This window comes from Pelobates fuscus, chromosome 3 (genome assembly GCF_036172605.1).
Source record: "Pelobates fuscus isolate aPelFus1 chromosome 3, aPelFus1.pri, whole genome shotgun sequence".
NCBI classification, from domain to species: Eukaryota; Metazoa; Chordata; class Amphibia; order Anura; family Pelobatidae; genus Pelobates; species Pelobates fuscus.
The window spans coordinates 371,756,360-371,773,553 of NC_086319.1; the positions used below are offsets into that span (position 1 = coordinate 371,756,360).

At 38.5% G+C, this 17,194-nt stretch overlaps 1 protein-coding gene across 2 annotated transcripts in view; it reads right to left on the reverse strand.

The window, feature by feature from the left end:
- Positions 1–15,266, reverse strand: part of ALPK3 (alpha kinase 3) — a 121,735-nt gene extending 106,469 nt beyond the window's left edge. For both annotated transcript variants that reach the window (XM_063449427.1, XM_063449426.1), the window contains exon 1: positions 15,147–15,266. The gene's annotated coding sequence lies outside the window, so the exon portion shown is untranslated. The remainder of the gene's footprint in view (positions 1–15,146) is intronic.
- Between the last annotated feature and the right edge of the window lie 1,928 nt (positions 15,267–17,194).

Here is a 17,194-nt window from a genome sequence, read left to right on the forward strand (position 1 = left end):
AATCTCCACATCACACAATCTGTGTCATTATCTCTCTTCATCAGTGTCTCTTTCTCTAACTCCATGTTACTCCTAGCTTTTGTCAGTCTCTTAGTCTGCTCTGTGTCACACTCAGCTTGTGTCGCTCTCTTACTCTGCTCTGTGTCACACTCTCTCCTCTGTCACTCTCTTAGTCTGCTTTGTCTCACACTCTCTCCTCTGTCACTCTTTAGTCTGCTCTGTGTCACACTCTCCTCTGTCACTCTCTTAGTCTGCTCTGTGTCACACTCTTCCTCTGTTTGTCACTCTCTTCTTGACCCAAAGTTACTTTCTCCCTCTGTCACTCTCTCCTGGACTGTACACTGCAGAATATATAACGTACATAAACTAGATATCAGGCAACTATTACCCTTTCCCATTCACTTATTACAAGTTTGCTACCACCCACCTAAAATAATATTGTCCCCGATTATACATTTAAAGACAAAGATAAGCTTGTACAAGAAAAAGAAAGGTATAAACAATATACCAGCGAGTGGAGCGCTATAATGAACATAGATATAAATAATGAGGGGGTATACTCACCCCTCCAACATAGTGATACAATGTGTCCAAATGTACATACAAAGTAAAACAACAAAAAAAGAGAATATAGTGCAGATGGTTTACAAAAATAAAAAATGAATAATAGTAGCAATTGGTTGAAACCACTCACGTGGGTTGGAGCCTATAAGCTATTGGCCCCGTAAGTAACTAATTTTTGCTCTTGAGGCAGCAACACACCCCTTTATCCCAAACAATGTTCTCCCGAAGATATGGAACAAGCAGAGAGAAAAAACCTCATAGGTGGTATTGTACAGATAGTGTGTACAATATAGTGAGATAGTAATGATTATGCTCACCTTAGACAGAGCCTTGAATTCCTGGCTCTGAGGTTTGTTGGCAATATGCTAATTTATTGGGATAGCATTCCCCACATAGTGTTCCTGGAGGCTAGAAAGGACTATATGGACTAATACAAAAAAATAACAATTTATTGTAGAGATAAAAAATAATAATAAAAACAATACTAGACTTCTCAAAAGCATATAAGCAAAATGAAAGAAAGTCCAAGTATAAAAGTCCAAACTCCAGCTAAACGCGTTTCACTCTTGTATGAGCTTCCTCAGTAGCTGAGACCGGAGACGCAGGGGCAGGCGTTTATAACTCGGAGACAGAGATGAGATTATCGAGGACAAACCAACCATGTAACGGGCCTCAGGGAAAGGCAGAAAATAATTTTGGTAAATTCAGTTGTGTGATATGTGGAGTCGATATTGGTCCTTAAAATATTTGTGATGAATTATGAGTGTAAGGAGGTTAAAATTAAGATAATTCCTGGAGAGGCCAGGAGCCTGAGAAAAGTGTGGCAGTCAGCAGGGGCGCCTGGCTTAATAAGATTTGGGGTCAGATGATATTAAGCTTTCTAGCCCAGCCATCTTGACAATGTTACAGTCCATATGCCATGGGTGTGCATGACACTGTGCATGTTTAACTTGCTAACTTGGTGGTTAACAGCTAGAAGTATGAATATATCTGAGACAAGCTATTTTGTTTTTTACTGCCTAAACTTCATTTATCTTTTATCATTTACAAAATTGTGCAGATATGCTGACATGTACATTATCTTTTTACTGATACCCCTACTTTGTTTTAAGGTGACATGTCTGTACCTGTCTGTGCTTTTATCGCTGCACTGCGGAGATAAAAAGAAATTCATTTTAAAAAGTTAGTTGCTCAATACCTTTTCACAATATTTTCATTGAGAAACCCACAAATTAAGCCTAAACGGACATCTTAGCTGCGTAGTCTGCAAAAATACAAAATGTAAACAATAGTGGGCTGTCACCCTCAGTGGGCAACCCTATAAAATGCATGAAGGGCCAAGAGCTGACTCCGTCCCCTTCCTTCAATCCATGTGCATAAGTTTAACTTGAAAACTTAAAATAACAGGAAATGTGTGGTGGGTGGATGATGGGGAAAGGTCATCATGCGTTTCTAAGACACATTATTACCTAACGTAGTCTTCTCTCAGAAATGGGCAGCAAATGCATAGATTTGTAAATATTACAAAAATAGCACATTGCATGATATCCAGTTATAGCCCATCGGCAAGAGTTTGCCATAAGCTAGACATCCTTTTAAATATTTTATACTATGTGGAAAGCACAATTTATAGGGGAAATGATTTCTTACCAATAGTAAACATTTAGCTTGTCATTTGATATTTAATATTTATCAAAGCGTTAACATCTGACAGTGAGCAGTTGAGTTGATACGATCATAATCCCACCATATGCATCCTTTTTGACAGCATTTCTACAAATGTCGGATAGTAGGAAAAGGACCTTATACCTTGCGTTAAATATGCAAGCTTAAACTATCATCAGCATTCTGAAATATATATATATATTAATAAACACGTAGCGAATTCAACACTTAAAATGACTTGAAAGGTCACTGAAAACACATCCCTAACAATTGATCCAAAATATTTATGTTGTGCATGATCAGAACTAACACCACCAACACCGTCCACGACTTGGTGATGTGCTCATACAATATCACGATTCCTCGTTAATCAATTTTACAAACTGTATTTTTGAGCTTCACATCTATTCTGTTAGATTTTATCTTCAAATAAAAACTGGTTACAATATTACGACAATATCTCCTAATAACAACGATAACATACGTACACATACATGTGCACAATTCTTGGAATATCTATTTGTATCTAGTTTCACCCTGTTAAAACTAGATACAAATAGATATCATAAAAACTATTTTTAAAATTAGTATTTTTTTTACAAAATTGTGACTTTTTTCAACAAAAATGTTATATATGCCACATCACAAAACACTTGTGTTATTTTAACAAACACAAATGAAAGGATATGATAACTTAAACTAAAATGGTATGGGGGGGATACAGGGATACTGGGGATGCTACTTATTTTAGTGTGTATTATAGGGTTTAAAGTTATTTTCTGGAGTTTTTGTTTTCTTGCGGCGCTGTGATTAATGTTTTTATACATTTTTTTTTTATCTGTCCCTTATGACTGCCCCTACAACTCTTACGCAGCCCCCAGACCCCTTATGGATCAACACTAGGGCAAAACTTCATCCAAGTGTAGGGCCCAGGGAGTGCGGAGACCCACCCAGGGCCAGATTCATGCATCTTGCCAACCAAGTATCTAAAAGTTTGGATCTAGATGTGAACACACACTGAATAAAATGAGAGAGTTAACAACTAAACAATATAATGTTATCATAATACTCGCATATTGACGGTATTTCTTCCCAAGGCCAGTGAGGAGTGATAGAGTTCAGTTTAAAGTTGTAATATAGTTTCTCTTCCAGTGATCCTTTCCACATGGAAGTTGCTTGCTGTGGGTTTTCCCATTCAAGCCCTTTTTCTACTCTTGCAAGACGGTTTGCCGATTTGGCGAACATTTCTTGGATGGTGATGTTTGTAGGCCCTAGGTAGATGGTGAATTTCTTCCTCCACCGATCCTATCACTGTCATATTGCCGTTCCTGTGTACTGAGCATTTGGTTGGGTTCCCAAATCTGTATAGTATGTTCTGCTTTTGGTGTGTTTCGGTTATTTCACTGGAGGCTTTTCTCTTTCTCAATGTCAGAGGTAACATTTCTGGCTGGATATCTTTTGAATTTCGGGTCACTTTGAGAAGTTGGTCCTTAATGTGGAGATGATGCCATTTTACCACCACATTTCTGGGCACGATATTGGGTAAGTGCTTGGGGTTTGCTAATCCAGTGGGCTTTGTCATTTGACCACTTGTCCTGTGAGATGTCAGATGCAAGTGCTTGAAAAGGCCATACAGGTAAGTATGTAGTGTTTTGGGCCAGATCGATTCAGGGATCCTCCTGAACAGTATATTATTTCACCTTGACTTGTCCCCTAGGTCGCTCGGTTTTGTTTAGTAGATTCTAATTGCTGCATGTACATTATAGCTATACTCTCTGAGTCACTATTTCGCTCCCTATCACAATCTTAATCAGCTTCAAGCACCGTTACTTATTTCACGGCGGTAGCCCATATTATAAAGAATTCCATTTTATATCTCAATTTGGGACTTTTTTATGCTTTTCTTATGCCTTCTGTGTTTTTTGAAAGCTAAAAGAGAGTGGAAATCACTTTAAACTAGCTGATAGAGGGCCTTAGCTGGAGGAGCACCTCACCACACATCCATCCACATCGAGGATCAGGCCACGCTTTCTAACACAATATTATCAATAAGTTACTGACACTGGATTGTAAGACTACCCAAAATTGTGATCCTGGACCACCGAGCTGACAGTCACTTTAAGGCTTCGAGGATAAAAATCATCATCAATGAAGTAAAAAAAACTCACAAAGGATATTAAATATAGTATGAATAATTGGGAATTCATAGTGAAGTGAGAAATTTGGCCTAAAATTTTAAATTAAGTTTAAATTCACTCTGAATTTCCTACAATTCACCGTGAGCAATCCTGATAAGTTACGATTCAGCAGCGAGTTGTAGAGAACTGAGATCTAAACTGCAAAACCCAGGCTAAATGTAATCAAGCCGTGATTATGGTTGAGTTGGAGAATGTTTACAAATCCACTATTATTTTCCAACTAGATTTTGCAGCTTGGCTTTAATTAAGTGAACAAACCCCATAATATACCTTCTAGAATTTTCAAAAAACACACACACACACACACACACACAAAAAAAACCTTGTAGAACACATCTAGACCACAGTCTTTCAAATGTCCAAGAAGAAATAATATTCTGCACATTGCTTCTTATGTGTAATATGCTTCAAGTGTTCACACTAAGATTTTAAGGAGAGACAAATCACAGCCCTGACGGGAGCTGTATGATGCAAACTTCAACAGCTGAAGAAGTAATACGATTTGGGTGTGACACACTAATGCAATTAAGTAATGAATGAGTAATATGGTAATGGTTGCTGCCCATTGCAGTTAAGATTTCTTTCATATAAAAAAAGCTTAAAGGGAAATCGTCACATCTCTCGAAATAAACAAATTAAAATCACCTAGAACTTGAGTGTGTTGAATTCCTAGACTCATTCTCATCTGGGATTCTTTGACGTCGCGATTACTTCCGTGTATATCTCTGTTTCGTCATTTCTGGTGTCCAAAGAATACTAGGAGCGCAACACACTCCCGGCGCAGTGGGAGAAGGCGCGTATTTCCAAACCTGATTACCATTATCCCCTATTAAGGGGGTATATCAGTAGGACGAAACACTTTCAGACTCTTACCACGAATTGCCCAGCTGATGAAGCCCGACATGTGAAAGGCGAAACGCGCCCTGGCAATAGTGAGATTTATATTGATTTATATTATAATACCCTTTTAATATTATTGGCACTTCGTTCCTGCTTTTACAAAAGAAGGGAGTGTGGTCCTTAAGCCACACACTGCACTGCATATAGAGCCTAGTATCGGCTCTACCATTGTGAGTACCCATCTGTTTACTGCTTCTTTGGAGGTATATATATGTACTAGTTTATTACCCTATGTCCGTGTCTCTTTTGAGCCACTGTCTAGGATCCATTAAGAGGAATTTTAACATTAAGAAGGGAAGGGTCGCCTTTACGGACCCCCAAGCCATTACCACCTGAGCTAAGTGTTTTAGCTCATAAAAGTGTGAGTGTTCAATTGTCTCACAAAATAATCCATTTTCTCTGAAAAGGCAGTGTTTACATGAAAATGCCTGAAGGGAGCTATTATACTCACCAGAACAACTACATTAATCTGTAGCTTAATCTGTTCTGGTGACCCTTTAATGTTTAAAGCTCTAGCATTTGAATTACTACACAGATATTCTCCTTGAGCTGCTCACATGTACGCGATTGTTCCTTCATGACATTCCCCATGATAAATCTCCCAAGACTCAGTTATAATATGTACCTGCAACAAAAAAATTACTAGAACTACTAGCAAATGAGTTATTTACCTGTCAGATCCTACTCTGAATTTTGCCCCACCCTGTACATAATAGTGCATTTGCAACCCTGATACCGATAATTAATGGTTATCTCGGCTGTACACAGACACAGAAATTAATTTGTAAGAATCAGTTAGCTCATCTGTTTCAAAGAATAATCTGAGATTTTTAAATTACCAGTCTGCTTTCTCTTTTAATTCATTTTTGCAGCTTGTTTCCATTCAGAGGCACAACCACAGTTAGGAAATTGTGACACCAGGCTGAGCTCTCCATATGCTTTCTCTACACGTTGGATAAAAATACAAAAGGGGAACTATACACCGACTCTCTGAATCACATGTCGCTCTAGTGGTATAGTAACCTTGTGTTCATAGTAACTGTGATCTAAAAGCAAATGGAAAATATGATGGAAAGCAGTAAAGCGGCATTCGATAGAGATGCTTGACTCACCTAATGGTGATACTAGTTCTATAGCTCTATGACATTATCGTGGTGATTGTTCATTCTAAACAGTGAATTGTGACAAATTGGACAATTTAATTAGATATTTTAAAAAGATAGGTTAAGTAGCAAAATTGGAGAAATACTCAATTTTCCCCAAAAACTAACGTTCGTCCCAGTTTTGTGAATGGAAAGTTAGTGATATGCTAAGAGTATGAGGCCACGAGGCTTTTCCTTGAAGCCTCAGAGAAGGAGCCAGGAGGACAAGCCAATAGACATCATCTTCACAACTTTGGGGTTAAACCACTTGCAAATGGTTTATCCTTTAAGGTAAGAAGGCACCCATATATATTTATCTTTAAGTTAAAATACTTTTTTTTTTTTCCCCTTAAAAAAAAGTTAAGAAAAAAATAAAAATGAACCTGTAACCCAGTGCCGTGAACGTTTACACACAATGCACAATGAGATCATCATGTTTAATGATTCTTGGTCCCATCCAATTCTTCTCATAAAGAAGCATTGGGACATAGAATGCACGTGTGGCAATTGCCATGTTCTGCCAATCCAATGCTTCCCATACAGAAGCACTAAATCCAGTGCTTCTTTATGGCAAGTACTAGCCACATTCAGCAGCATCATGCTGTGCATCATTTTGCTGTCTGTTGATCAACCACTGATTTGGCTCCTAACCCATCACTACTCAATACTCACACTTTAGTGTTCTTGGTCATATCACTATTCTAAGTGTGGTTTATTGTTGTAACAGAATAGAGAAAAATGTGGTATTTTTACCTTAACAATACGTTTGCAATGTCTCCTTACAATGCAGTAATGCAGAAGGGATATAATCCCAAAATTTGTAAGTGTCTGGCAATTAACTGATGCTTGATTGACAAACCATGTTCAGATAGCCATGGCATAGACTCAATGTCTATGCCATGGCTACTACACTACAGAGAGAATTGCTGGGAATTTAAAGGAACACTATAGGGTCAGGAACACAAGCATGTATTCCTAACCCTATTGTGTTAAAACCACTATCTGCCTGCCTTGCCTCCCTAAATATAGTAAAATCTGACTTGCATTCAAGTCTGCAGCTGCTGTCTCTGCCCCTGAACTGCTTCTTACCTACCTGCTGTCTGCTGACATCATGAGAAGTTATTCTGTGAGCCAATCACAATGCATTCCCATAGGACTGGCTGAGACTGTCAAGGAGGCATATCAGTCGTAGAGCCAGCACAAGTCAAACACAGCCCTGGCCACTCAGCATATACTCATAGAGATTCATTGAAACAATGCATCTCTATGAGGTAAATTCAGTGTTTCCATGCAGAGGGTGGAGACACTGAATGTCAGTCACACTGTGCAGCACAGACAGTGTTTACAGCAAAAGGCCTAAAGGTAATGATTCTACTTACCAGGACAAATTCAATAAGCTGTAGTTGTTCTGGTGACTATAGTGTCCCTTTAAAGTGAATTCAAAATCAGTTTCAAATTTGAGGCTAAAGTATTCAAACTGGAAAATATTCTGCTAGCAGGAATTACAGTTATACTTCTAGTTCAACTATGGTACTTGTGCTCTAAATTTGAAATTACCTTTGAATTCTCACTTCAATAGATAACCATTGCCTATGCTTTTCTCCCAGTAGCCATGTGCCTCATTGGTGAAATGAATATTTGTAAGAATATATCAAAGAGCAGACACATTCCTAGCAGGCTTATTCACAAAACTCTGAACTGCTACAAATTGTAGCCCATATAGCAGCATGTTATATAAAATCAGCTGAACTTTAGGAGTGGAACTGGAAGGGGGCAGGAGAGACAAACAAGGGGTAGAAGGGGCAGGAGAAACATACAATGAGTAGAAGGGGGCAGGAGAGACACACAAGGGGCAGAAGGGGGCAGGAGAAACATACAAGGAGTAGAAGGGGGCAGGAGAAACATACAAGGAGTAGAAGGGGGCAGGAAAGACACACAAGGGGTGGAAGGGGGCAGGAGAGACATACAAAGGGGTAGAAGGGGGTAGGAGAGACATACAAGGAGTAGAAGGGGGCAGGAGAGACACACAATGTGAAGAAGGGGGCAGCAGAGACACACAAGGGGTGGAAGGGGGCAGGAGAGACATACAAAGGGGTAAAAGGGGGCAGCAGAAACATACAAGTAGTAGAAGATGTGTGGAGAGACACACATCGGACAGGCCAGAGCTGGAGACACACACACAGGGTAAAAGAGAGATGTAAAGAAGGACAAGGGGTAGGAGATGAATGGATATACTCACAAGAGATACAAATTGAGTGCATTTCAGATTTCAATTCACTACACCTCAGAGGGTTATGAATAATTCAGTGGGATATATTTACTGAGAATTCAAAGCATTATAAAGCCTTTATAAAGATCTCTCCTGTCATGAATCGTCAGTCTACACAAGCCTTTCATTGGGGAAATTAGATGAATTGTGCCATTGCCTTTTTTGGGGGGTATATTTACAGGTATTTAGAACCATTGTACGCAGCACATTTATTAGGACGAGTGGGTGAACTATAAAAAAACAAACTGGGCTGTGTAAGCCAACAATGTAGGAATTATTCCAATACAGCTATTTTAGTACACATTTCAGTTTTCAATTCACCATGATCTGCAGTTTAGTATATCTGAGAATAATCTAAGAACAGCTATTGTTTTAGTTTTACTTTATGATGTAGTTTGCCATACTGTGTGTGCAAATACTATTTGTACTCTATTCATTACAACAAAAATAATTATCATTGTTTTAAGGTTATTTTTGTTTTGTTTTGTTTGCTGGGAAGGATATTTCCTGTAGAATGACTAGTTTCACTTTGATGTATGACGGAGAGGGGACTTACAAAGTTTTTCCTATGGATTATGCCAAGAGTCACACAGTTGCTTGTCGTGTCTATAACATTAAGCTGTATCATCTCTGTTACATGGGAAATTCAAGAAGGTATTCAAAGGATTCTGCCTAACATAACATAACAGAATCATTTCCATCCATAAATATTTTAATCAAGGTTCTAGGACAAGACCATCACAAGGGCCATGGTTCAATGGAAAAACAAAAACAACTGACATGTAGCCAGTGGCATAACTCCAGTCTGACAAGAAGTGTTCATTGAGAGCAATTGACAGCTTCCTGTCTGGCCGGGTACAGGGGAAGGCGGACAAAAGAAAAAAATAAGAAAGAGGAGGATAAAAGAAAGGTACAGGAATTGTAGGGGGGGGGGGGAGAAGAGTACAGGAGGAAAGAGGGCAATGGGGGGGCCAAATACAGGATCCGCTCTGGGTGTCAAATGCTCTAGGTGCACTCCTGCATATAGTCCACGGTGGCTGCAAAGTCTTAGGATGGTGGAGTACTTGAGTCCCAACCCTTGACTTTGACTGTACTTAAAACCTGTTAATCTCATCACCCTATGCACTAAAACCATGACCAAAAAGGGAGGCACTGGTTGACTGGTTGACATTTTGGTGATTAGCAGACAGTTAATCAGAGTACCATAAGCATGTTCTTTCCAAAATCTTTGGATGTTTTATAAAAACGGCTCAAAACCTCGCCATATTTGTGCTCTATACTGCTTCCTCAAAAGCCAGCAGAGATCAATCAGTAAAAAGGATAGAGGGGAATTAATAAACTAAATATTAGGCATAAATTTGAAATAACTATTTCTCCTCTGTACATACTAAGGAAGAACCTATGGCAATAGATATGAAAATGATTGCAGCTAAAAACTTACAGAAAAAAAATGTAATTGGTTAACTCAAGACAAGGTGCTACAGCAACTAAAGAAAGTTAATATAAACAAAGCTCACGGGCCTGACGGTATTCATCCAGGAGTACTTAAGGAACTAAGTGTAGAATAAGTGAACCTGTTTTTAATCTTTCAAGATTCTTTTCTTTCAGGAAGGCAGATGTGGTGTCTATATTCAAAAAGGGTTTTAAAAATCCTTGCCTGGAAATTTTAGACCTGTGAGCTTAACTTCTGTGGATGAAAAAGTATTTTAAAGGTTATTAAGGGATGATATTCAAGAATTCCTTGAGAAGAACATGGTTATCAGCAAAAATCTGCATGGTTTTATGAAGCACAGGTCATGTCAAACTAACTTGATTGCATTCTACGAAGAAGTAAGTAGAAGTATAGATCAGGGTGTTGCAGTGGATGTGATCTATTTGGATTTTTTGTTCAAACTCAAAGAAATCGGTCTAGATGAAAATTCTTGTGTAGAACATTGGCTTAAATATAGAGTACAAAGAGTTGTCATTAATGGTAAATGTTAAAGCTGGACAGAGGTGGCAAGTGGTGTCCCTCAAGGTTCTGTTCTGGGACCCCTTCGTATTTATAAATGATCTTGAAAAAATAATTGAAAGTCATGCTTCAGTGTTTGCAGATGACACAAACTCTGTAAAGTAATACAATGTAAGCAAGAAATTACTTTGCTGCAGAGGGATTTAGATAGACTGGAGGACTGGGCCTTCAAATGGCAGATGAAATTTAATGTTGAAAAATGCAAAGTTATGCACTTCGGCGTAAAGAATGCGAAGCAACGTATACCCTTAATGGAAGCGAAATATAGATAACAACACATGAAAAGGACTTGGGAATTGCTATAGACAACAAACTATGCAACAATGTGCAATGTCAATAAGCAGTGGCTAAGGCCAGTAAGGTATTGTCATGCATGAAAAAGGGCATTCATTCTCGGGAAGAGAATATCATATTGCCTCTTTATAAATCACTGGTAATACCACATATTGTATATGCTGTGCAATTTTGGGCATTTATTCTAAAGAAGGATATTATGGCACTAGAAAAAGTGCAGAGGCGGGTTACAAAATTAATAAATGGAATGGAACATATCAGCTATGAAGAACGTTTAACAAATTTAAACCTCTTTAGTTTAGGAAAAACATTGCCTCAGAGGGGATATGATAAAATTATACAAATTATAACCGGGGCCAATACAAACCATTGTGTGGAAATCTATTCACAAACCGGACTTTACATAGGACACGAGGTCATGCGTTTAGACTGGAAGAAAGAAGATTTCGTCTAAGGCAAAAAAAGTTTTTGTTTTTTTACTGAAAGAACAATAAGAATGTGGAATTTTCTGCCTGAAGAAGTGGTTTTATCTGAGTCCATACAGATGTTCAAACAGCTACTAGATGCATACTTGCAAAGACAGAATATTCAAGGATATAATTTTTCAATGTAGGGTAATAGCTTCTTGATCCAAGGATAAATCTGACTGCCATTCTGGGGTCAAGAAGGATTTTTTCCCCCTAATTTGTTTCAAAATTGGAAGTGCTTCAAACTGGGTTTTTTTTTTGCCTTCTTTTGGATCAACAGCAAAAAACAAATGTGAGGAAGGCTGAACTTGACGCAAGTCACTTTACAGCTATGTAACTATGTAACATACAACACATTTTTTAAACACTTATTTCAAATGAAGTTTGCTATTTTCTCCCATAAAAAAATTCAGTATTTTAGAATTTGTTTTTATTTTTTAACTAATTAATTTATTTCAACAAAAAACTGGCTAGCTGCCCTATCTGCCCCTATGGACGAGCCTCCGGTGCATGTAGAGAATAGGAACATGCAAAGCCAAGTGGTTTAGGTTTAGGTTTAGATTTAGGTGTTGGCTCTCCTACCTCCTCACCCCATACTTCTCAAATGAAACAGTTATTCATTAATAACTCCATTCCTCTAAGCCAGGGGTTCCGGAACCAGTCCTCAAGTACCCCCTACCAGTCCAGGATTTAGGGATTACCCTGTCGTGGCTAAAGTGTTTTTATTTTTTTTCTAAAAACACCTTTGACTCAATTGGGTAATCCTTAAATCCTGGACTTGAGGACTGGGTTGGGGACCACTTCTCTAAGCAACTGCAATGGCATTACAGAAACTTGCACACTGCTTATAAAGTGTTTAGTTACTGACAGATCATAAAATTAACCCTGTGACTTACACACGGTAAAGAATTCTGCCAGTGTTTCCCAAACACTTGTTCATAATGCGGGAATATAATATACTGCAAGCAGATAAGTCTGATTTGATTGGAGTGCGCATGTAGTGTGAGTGCCAGTTATCTGATTACAATGATGTATTTTTACTAATCGCTGCCCTTGTAAGCCACGTGCACTTTCAGCATTATAACCTTTGCAACAACGCTCAAACGAGTCTCGTGACAATATTTCTACTAAATTACCAGAGAACAAAAAAATAATGAAGAAATTAACAGGCTTAAAAAATTGGTACAGTTACATTAATACGTTCTCTTACTGATATTCGGCATTTGATACCTTTCAGAATTATTGTGGTTACAAAGTCACCTAAAGCATATTCACGCCAAGCTCTGACCTGGGATTTATTTAACCCCTTAAGGACCAAACTTCTGGAATATAAGGGAATCATGACATGTCACACATGTCATGTGTCCTTAAGGGGTTAAACCAGAAATTGTTAAAAATGCACATATGTACTATCGCAAAGTCAGGCAAACCCAGGGCTGTAAGCTTCATAGTGTGAACTGTTTTGTGGACAAAATGCATGGGCCATGTCATTGTGTAAGGAAATGTATACATCAAACATTGTTTATTTCTTTTTTAATTCTGGTATAGGGCAGGTACAAGCAAGACAACTTGAATACACTAAAGAAAACACAGTTCTTTGGATTAAAAAAAATGTGGTTTTATGTATTTTCGAAAGAAAATATCCAGCATTTTTTCCCCAACATTCATTTGTTTCTCTTTGTACAAAGCATACTTGCAAAACTGAAAATGACAGACAAATAAAACGTCAAATTTCATATTTAAGGTAAAAATAGCCGAATTGGGAAAATTCTCAAACTCAGCTATCCTTCCAATTCGGCTTCTTTGGCCTTACATTTTAAATTCACTTTAAATTCACTGTGTGCTAATAGTGCTAAAATAGTTCCAGTCACGCAGCGCTTGCCTAATTCCCTTGAAAATGCAGTTGCCTTTCACTGGTAACGTGTGTACTAATTCTTCCCAGAAGAAATGCCACCAGACTCAGTGATGGGATGGCTTGTTCTAATCAAGGGGGCCGTGACCCCCATATTAACTACATTTCTGTCATGATTAAATCTAAACAACAATCTCTCCATCTCGGTAAGAAGGATATATGTGGCTGGAATCAGGCCAGGATCCATGCAAAGATTAGTTTCTTTGGATGGCTCAACTAATAGGTGTTTGTCTTTTTTATTAACAGAATAACTACCATAAACGTGTACTTCATTGTACAAGGTACACCTCCTAGGCAGACCCTATACAGCTTTACTATACATCTCACCATTCTGGGGAAGGATATAAGTGTTTGGATTTGAACCCTTCTGCCAATCATTACACTTTCAAACCATTTAATTGCTTTGAATGTGATTTAATAGTTAACCTCACAAAAAAACAAACAAAAAAAAAAATCAACAGTACGATGAATATAAAGCTATTTAAATAAAAACGGTGGATTGTAATAATTATGAATTATTGCATGTCCAATAATCCTCAGCCAACATTTGACACATTGTTTCCTTTAGCTCTGTCTGTATAATGATGCTCCTCCTAAAAACACATATCCCATTCTGGTTTCAGAGCATTGTATTTACCCCGCACAACATGCACAACATGTTAAATATTATTCCGGAATTCAATATACAGAATTTTCGGCAAGCCCCATTTTTATACTTCAATATTGCCAAACACGGCCCAACAATATAATCAATGTCATATTGTTAGTTTTCCACAAATACAACGTTAAAAGATACACTGGGATATCATTTTATTTATTTTGATTAAAAAATTAATTAATGAACATTTTCCAAGAACCCCACTCCTATCATCTCTATATGTTTGTTTTATTTGTATATATATATATATATATATATATATATATCTGGCATTGCTTTGTGATGGATTGGAAAGATTTCTAAGATTGATATTGAGCTATTTTGGGATTGCAAGTGTATGTACCACTCCAGAACCTCTCCCCCTTGCAACTCCCTTCAGTAAAGATAGAGGGACAGTTTCCTTAAAGGGACAGAGACAGACCAAACCACACAGAGGACATAATAATCTATATATACACTGCACTATTGAGATTGAGAAATAAAAGTAGTCACGGTTAAAATTCCACCATACTGATTAACATTCCACAATCTTTTCCTAGATAGAAATATATATAATTGTGTGAATTGTGCACTCTGCAAAGTAGTTGTTAATTTGGGCATAAACACCCCATTATGAGTAAACAAGAAGACAGAATTATCAATACTAGGGTTATCAGCACCTCTTTAGTGTCTCAAAACTAAAGAGAATCTTTGTCATGCCTATTGCCAAAAACTACTATTCTCAGCATGCTCAAATCTAGCTCATACAGCAAAAGGTTGGCATTCCTTGCAGCAGTAGACTGCAATTCCCATCAATTTCAGCCAGGATTTTGCTTTTGAGAAGTTTCTTAAAGTGTTTATTTTTTAGCTGTTTTGGGGGTTTAATGACTTTTTAATGTGTGAATCAATATATTTATTTATTTTAGGGGGCAGTGCATAGGATCTAACCAAATGGGAAATTGGTTTCCAATTTTTAGCATCTAAATTGGGACCTCAGCCTTATAGAGCAATACCCCGACTATAGCACCCACCCACAGCAAGTTCTATGGGTTACAGCCAGAGGAAGACAAGTGCCCCCAAAGCTTACCTTGTACAAAATAGATCATCAGTTCCTGGGACAAGGAAGGAGAGGTATTCCAGAGGAAGCAGGTAAATATTGTGTGTTTGCCTATTCTCTGCCTAGACTGATTCTTCTCTACCCCCGGCCCTGTCCCCAGGAGCAGCTGTCAATCACAGCATGAGCTGCCCACCAGCTATTTATAGGTCTCCCAGCATGGGGATGGTCACATTTTCCAGAGGGCTTCTTTACACAGGGAAGTGACTGGGTGCTGCAGGGGGAGGGGGTGTTAGGACAGACAGTCACACGTAATGTGTTTTGGTAGCTACCTTTTGTTTACTGAAATATTAATATAGCACTTAGTGGGCTGCTGCATCACACCCAAAGAATCCCTGCATAGATGGCAAATTAGCTACAGGGGGCCCTGCAGCACCTATATTACCAAAACCTCATTATAGCCTGTCCAATTCCAGTACTGGTACTCTATCTGCAGACTGCATAACTCCCAACATTCCAAATGGACAAATAGGGATACTTTCATTTTAGGGGTGTGAGTAGGGCTCTTATCAGAGGTTGGGCTGTTCTGAGAAATTTTAGGTGACTTACTAATAATTGATGCAACTAAAATGTAATTCAGAAAAAAAATTATGTATCTTATTTACACAGACTGATTTCTAAACACATTTATTGTAGTTTAAAGACACGTTACTGGGAGTATTATTGCTGTGGAGCTCTGCTAGAAACTCAGTCACATTACTGGGAGTATTATTGCTGTGGAGTTCTGTTATACACTCAGTCACATTACTGGGAGTATTATTGCTGTGGAGTTCTGTTATACACTCAGACACATTACTGGGAGTATTATTGCTGTGGAGTTCTGTTATACACTCAGTCACACCAACAAGGTAGAGCTCCTTAAGAGGGACATTGGGATAGAAAAGAGGGACAGAGGGATTCCCTCCTAAATGGGGACACTTGGGATGTATGAGGCAGGTAATGCCATAGGGGCTCATTCAAACAACACGGAGCTTTGACTTTGAAGCAATCTATACTACCTTTTGGGGGTTATGCACTAAACATTGAATTGGAGTGAAGTGTAAAAACGAATTGCAACATTTAGGCAAGAAGGGATGAATTGCAAACCTTATGTAAGTCTGCTATAGCCACAGCTGGGTTATTTTTTTCTTTAATTTAGCAGTTTGGTCTAAAATTCAGTGCCGTTTGTTCAGTGAATAAAAACAATTTGACTCACTCCATGTTATCTCCGTTAGATTGTAAGCTCATGAGCCACAATGCGATGCAGTTGTATAAAAGAGTTCTATATAGTAGATTCTAGGCTCACAGGCAAGGTACTCATTTCCTTTGGTATCATTTTGTCTAATTATGCAAACAATGTCTCCAAACCTTATGTTTTGTTAATATGGAATTGCTTGTCATTTTCCCTCAAATATCAATTTAGTGAATAAACTCAACAATAGTGTTTAGTAGTTAGGGCCAGCTCATCCATAAAGCAACACAGACTGCCACCCAAGGGACACAGGCCCAGGGCGCTCCTGACAGACACGACATGTAGTGTGGCCGAGTGGACTACGGTAGAGGATCTTCCTTATCCTCTACAGCATGGGTTCCCAACCCAGTCCTCAAATACCCATTAACAGTCCAGGATTTAGGGACTACCCAGTTGAGTCTAAGGTGTTTGTAGAAAGAAAAAAAAAACACTTTGGACCTAACAGGGTAATCCCTAAATCCTGGACTGTTAGGGGGTACTTGAGGACTGGACTGTGAACCCCTGCTCTACAGGAAGTGCTGACTGGGAGCAACAAGCAGCTTCCTGTCAGACTGGATAAAGGATACTGAAGATCCTCTACCGCGGTCTGCTTGGCAATGCTAAATGAAGGTAAGCAGGACCAAAGGGAAACCACAAAGGTGGGGGTAGAAACATACAAAAAGGACTGGGGGAGAATGAGTCACACAGAGGGAATGTGGGGGTAAGAAAGAGACACACAGAGGGCTGGAGAATGAGAAAAAGATACACACAGAGGAACTGGGGAGAAAGAGACACACAGGGGGACTGTGGA